At 37.5% G+C, this 6,001-nt stretch overlaps 1 protein-coding gene across 3 annotated transcripts in view; it reads right to left on the reverse strand.

Moving 5' to 3' along the window:
• PCDH10 (protocadherin 10) overlaps nt 1-6,001 on the reverse strand; it is a 321,360-nt gene that overhangs the window by 70,874 nt on the left and 244,485 nt on the right. For all 3 annotated transcript variants that reach the window (XR_014583037.1, XR_014583038.1, XR_014583039.1), the window contains exon 6: nt 5,907-5,990. The gene's annotated coding sequence lies outside the window, so the exon portion shown is untranslated. The remainder of the gene's footprint in view (nt 1-5,906; nt 5,991-6,001) is intronic.

Here is a 6,001-nt window from a genome sequence, read left to right on the forward strand (position 1 = left end):
AAGTTAGCTAAAAAGCTCTTAAATGTCCCTTGGAGCTACTTTTGTGGCAGATTTCTGCATCCACTACTTGTTCTCATACAACTATTCTTAGAACATTAGTGAAATGATCAAGCTTAGAAAAATAATTTCAGGAGAGGTTATCTTTATTTGTTTTGGTTCTGCTTTAGCTCTGTGAGCACAGCATACGCAATTGAACCAGCATATTTTACAAAGCAGTTCTGGAGGACGTATGGGAAGGAACATGACCCCAGATGGGGTACAGCAGTAACCTCCAAAACTAGCTTTATTCTCAGAGGCACTAACAGCGATGCTAACTTTCCACCATAAGTTCAAACTACTTCAAGTATGAACTTAACTCCCTCTTTTGCTGCTTTTCTTGTTATCCCTAGGGCTTCCATCAAAAGAAGCGTTGGGAAAAAAAAAAAAAAAAAAAAAAAAAAAAACTATGCAATTTACAGGAAACAAAGGACTTGTGATTCATAGCCTGATATCCTGCCTCATACTTAATTGATACCAGTTAGGCATAGCAGGACAGTAGTATTCTACATTTTATGGTCTAACAGAAATGTCAGCCATCTGTTTGCACCTGCTGAAGTTGCTATAGATAAGCATTACAAATCCTGTAAGCGACTGGGCCTGGATTTCCGTACCAAGAAAGTTTGTGGGTTTTTTTTTTTGTTGTTGATCACTGTCAATGTGAAGGCATCAATAACTGATGTTAAAGACACATTTGAGAGGCAGTGCTCCCTTCCATGCAAACATGAACATTTTTATCTGTACCTAACCTTCAGAAGGACTGAACAGACATTTTGTTCTTGCAGTTCTGCTATTAAGATATGGTGAATGAACTAAAGTGCAGAGCATGTATTACTTGGGACAGATGGGAAATTAGCATGTCATAAAATTCATAAAAAAGTGGTTGGTGATGCTGCCTGTCTCAAGAAAAGAATTACATAATGATTACCTGCTTTGAGAATACCAACAGGCTAGGTTAGAGAGCAGTCATTTCTCTGATCTATCTAAGAGCATTTTTAGACATGTGATATCCTTCAGGTAAGATGTTTTGTATTGTTAACTTATTCCTGTAAATTACTGTTTTAAACCCTAGCTTTAGATTTTTAGATCTAACTGATTTTAGATTTTTAGATGCGTAACTGAGTACTAGTGAAATCCAAGTTATGACGCATTTCAAACATTTGCTCTAATTTACAAACTGATTTTCTTCCAATATTTTCTTAAGATGGTTAAAAAGATGTACAAAACCCTCCTTTTCCTAGTAGATCTCATTGTTTCCATGCAGCCTAAAAAGGCTGCAGGGTTCAGTAAATTCAGGGAGAATGCAGCCATTTTCTTTAGCAAATCAAAGACTGAGCATTAAAAATAGGTGGTTAGAAAGCAACCACTAATGTATTTTCTAGACTAAATAAAAAGCAAAAAAAAAAAAAACAAGCAGTGAGGTACAATACTTACTCCTGAGTACAGGAAACTTAGACCACTAAACCCAAGTGAAACGTTCTTTAGTATTCCTAATTAAATTTTAAAATGTACATTCAAAATGAAAATTTACATGTAAAAATAATTATCAACCCATTTTGGAAACTGTATACCACAACATTTCGGTTTGCTTTCTGTTCCAGTATATGTCTTAAATTTTTGGAGGCAGGTCTGAGATGAGGGATGTGTAGCATGTTCCGATGCCATACCTGAGGTAAGGGCTAAAAAGAGAACACGACCTAGCTCATCCTTCCGGGAGACTGAGATCTTGGCACGTTCCTGCAGGACTATTTAGATCCAGCCACTTTATTGAAATGGACTAATTCCAGAAGAGCAATTCTTTTCCACCTGCTCACTCTTCACACATGAGCTTTGAAGCTGAAGAGATAAATGTCTATAATTCGCTTTGTGGCACATTCCGTCAGGTTGGTTCAAATCAATCTTACCTGCAATTTAAACTAAAAAAAAAATCTTAACTTTGTACTGAAATAAATTATAAATGTTTATGGAGTTCTGTCTGGGTTTGCTGTCTACCAGCTGTGGGAAACTATCCAGTAGATGACCAATAGTAAAAGTTGTTGAACTGAGACATAGGAGTGTTTTAGGATTTTCCTAGAAAATATGCAAGCTTCCTGGGTGAATGTTCAGGTAGTAAACTCCGTTATAATAATCAGCTTAAGTGCTCTGGAATTATAAATACATATACATTATATAATGTGTATATATATAATGTATGTATATAAACATGTATGTAGTACACACACACATACACACACACACACACACACACATATATATATATATATATATATATATATATACAAGCCTAAAGTTTAATGGCACTGGTGCATGTGAGGATTTTCATTAAAGGAACCAATATATTATGAACTGATATCAATGCAAAACAAACAAACAAACAAACAAAAAACAAAAACAAAAGCAAAAACAAACCAACACCAAACTTTTCTGTTTTCTTCCTCCCAGAACTTCTCATCTATTCTATGGTACCAAGGATGATCATTATACCTTTCAACTTATTCATAGAGCTAAATAACCTAACACAGAAAAGACAATATATTTGACACCTCCTTTGTGCAAGAAATTCAATGTTAAAAGCTGCAATGAATTAAGTAATTCACTTAAGAATGATAGACCACAATATATTGAGGTGTCCAATTACAGAAAGATTTTACAGTAAAATAAAACTGGAGAAAAAGATAAGGTTAATAATGTAAAATCTAATTACTTGCATTCTTTAAGACATTTAATTTTACTTGGGGAATAAGAATTTTCCTCTACAGATGTTCACCTTTGAAGGAGGGAGCCACCTCACTAGTTCTCAGAAAAGCCCTTGCAATGGCTCCAGTGAAGCTTGCAATAGCCCGTCCCTGAATGCTAACTATGAGAGCAGCAACAAACATCTACCTGCTTTTTGTCTGCCTAGACCTATCTGTCATTTTAATATAACACAACGAATGACTAACTGAGTTCAAATAGTGAATAGTCATCAGAAAATCAGGGATAAGGAAAGCTTGTTGGCTCAGGTCAGCTGGCACAGTTGGGAATAAAGATGGAGGGGAAGGAGTTTTAGTATGCAAGGAGGCCAGACACAAAGTGTTTTTAACAGGTGGGAGTGTCCCCTGTCAGAATAGAGTGGGGAACTTGTCCTCTTCCTTCTCTGCTTCATTTACACTCAGAACCAGAGTGAAACCAGTGGTTTTGTGGTATCGGGAGAAGCTCTATGATGGGTTGTGCCATGTGCTCTTCAGGGTGCTCACCTTCCAACAGGAATGCACTTGTAGAGGTACCTGTGCACCTTGGTGAGGCTACATGCTGATAATGCTCACTCCTGGGGCAGATCGCAGCCTTGCAGCACTGCCGCTAGGCAGAGGGGATGAAGATTTGTGTTGAGATGAACACCGTGATTCACACTTCTCTGTTTCAGGATGCATTCATCTGGGGAGCGGGGGTGATTCTCAGCTGAGATCATCCCAGTGGAAAGAAGACTTTTCTGAAAAATCCTTTCTCCTTAAAGATCTCTGAAGTTTTCCATTTTCCCTGGTATCTCTGATTCCTGTGTTTACTCAGGACACAGACGGTTGTTTCCAGGCATACAAGAGTGGCTGATGGTGCTGTTACTCACAGCTGGTCATCACCACCCCCAGGCTGGAAATTGTAACCCACAAAACTCAGCTGGCAAAATGGGAAGTCAGAAGCATCTCATCTGCAGCGCTGCAGTCAAATTAGGTCAATAAAGTGTAAGCCAAAATGCCGATGCCCAAGCACTGCAGTGCATGAAGATGCACCCAGATGACAATTTGCTGGAAGTAAACACATCCACCAAGGGAGCACTGGCTCTTAAGATATTTAAACCATTTCAGCTCTTTACAAAAGGAATACATGACTGTTCCCTCAGTCGCCTTGAAATCTGGTAGACACCATAAGAATGAGGGACCAGATTAATGATCCAAGTATGCTGTCATTTAAACTAAGGAATCTCACCATACAGTCACCTTAGACACACGGGTATATAAACACGCACATATCAAAGCTTTCCTAAAGACTGACAGATTCTGTCAACTTTGCATATAGAGATGACATTCAATCCATTATTCCAGCCGGTTCCCAAAGGTCTCAATCATTCAAGATTTATATTTCATCTTGTTGATAGAATCCACTTTATTTCTGGCAAAGAAATACTGAACAAGGAAATTGGAGTTAAGCACTTCACATAAATATCAACCTAGCTCTTTGGATAAAAGATTTTCTGCCATATTTGCATTTAGCTGACAAAGTTCCAGAAAAGCCATTTCTACACCCATTTGCTGGTACAATCTATGCAACGGTATGGTTGCATCTATGCAACAATTACTCAAAGACCATCGTCATCTCATATCACAGATATACGGATGCAATAGTTAAGTGGTTTTTAAGTTAAAACATTTCAACATTCACGGAACTCATATGTATGATATAAGAGTATACAATTTTCTTGAAGAAGATTCCCACTGATTCCTGCCAGCTCTAGAGAGGGAAACAAAAGATTTTCAGGACCCAGGGTATTCAGAAGCTCAAATATTGCTAATAAATATTCTTTATACTCTGGAAGGGCATAAGATAACTAAACTCGATTTAATTAGATGTTATTGATGTATTTGATACTGAGAAGCAACAAAGTTTTTCAAATTCATGGTCTGCCTGTAGTTTATAAAAAATGTTCCTTTGCTTCCTTTAGAAAGGCTTTAAAGGCAAGACAGAAGTTCCTGTGATTTCTTTTTTATAAAGTCCTTTTTTTTCCATGTGAATGACAGCCTGAGCCTTTTTATTTCCAGACAAGACTATGCAGCAAGGTCCCTTCTTTCTGTGGTGAACACATAGATGTGTCACCGGGCATGGCACTACTAGGTGACCCCTTATCACATTCGGATGTCAGAAGCTGCTCTGCTACCAGTCTCCCTCTGAACATAACCCATACTGGTGGTGATGAACATCATAGGGACTGTCCACCTTATTGATGGGATATCAGCAAGTCCCAGAATTAATGATCTTTCATATATGGAAATAAATATCAGAATGTTTGTGGTGACTATGATTCTCGTTAACAGGATACTTCACATAACTCCACATTTAGTCCCTTTTAGGCCCCAGCAGTACTATTCTTTAGTAGTCTCAATATATTAAAAAAATAAACCTAAACCAAACCCAAACAAACAAACAAACAAACAAACAAAACAGAAAAAAAAATGAATTCCGTTACATATACAATGTGTATACATTGTGTATAAGGGTTTTTGTGTGCAACCCTTTCAAAGAGTTCTTATGTAGAGGTTGTTATTTCTTCCTTAAAATTATTTCCCAGAGCAGACAGAATGACAGAATCACCAATACTTGAAGAAAATGAATATATCCAATAGCTGCATGTCACTAAATTTATGCATTTGTATTAGATTTAAAACAAACAGGCAGTTTACTAACCAGATCAGTACAAAAGCTGTTTCTCTAATCGAGTTGGCACAAGTTCACAGAAAATATAATTTGAAAAGGTTCACATTTAAATGAATCTTGCTTTTCATGCTCAAATGTCATTCCAAACTCCTAGGATGAGGTATTAACCCCTCCTTCACTTTCATTTAGAGAAACCCAGCACTGAGCTTGAATTACCTTGATCATACTTATGACTCCAAAATGTAAAATTAAGTAAAAAAATAATAATAATAATAACAAAAAGAAATTAAAAAAAAAAAAAAAAACAGTGGTATTGCAGCCACTTGGAAGTGCTCAGAAATACCAACCACAAAAAGGTGGAAAAATGGAAGTTCGCAATTATGCTCCCTTGTGCCCTTAGACTTCATCATGGGGGGATATCCTCATCCCCCCAATCTCGCTGTTTTACCAGTGGCCAGGTTTCCTACCTAAACCTCCTGCCCCGCATGCTGCCAAGATGCTGCTCTTCCAAAGGGCTCTGTTCATTCTTCAGACCTGTTTGTGGGTAACACCTGCAACAGGA

The sequence above is a fragment of the Anser anser genome (genome assembly GCF_964211835.1).
Source record: "Anser anser genome assembly, chromosome: 4".
Taxonomy (NCBI): domain Eukaryota; kingdom Metazoa; phylum Chordata; class Aves; order Anseriformes; family Anatidae; genus Anser; species Anser anser.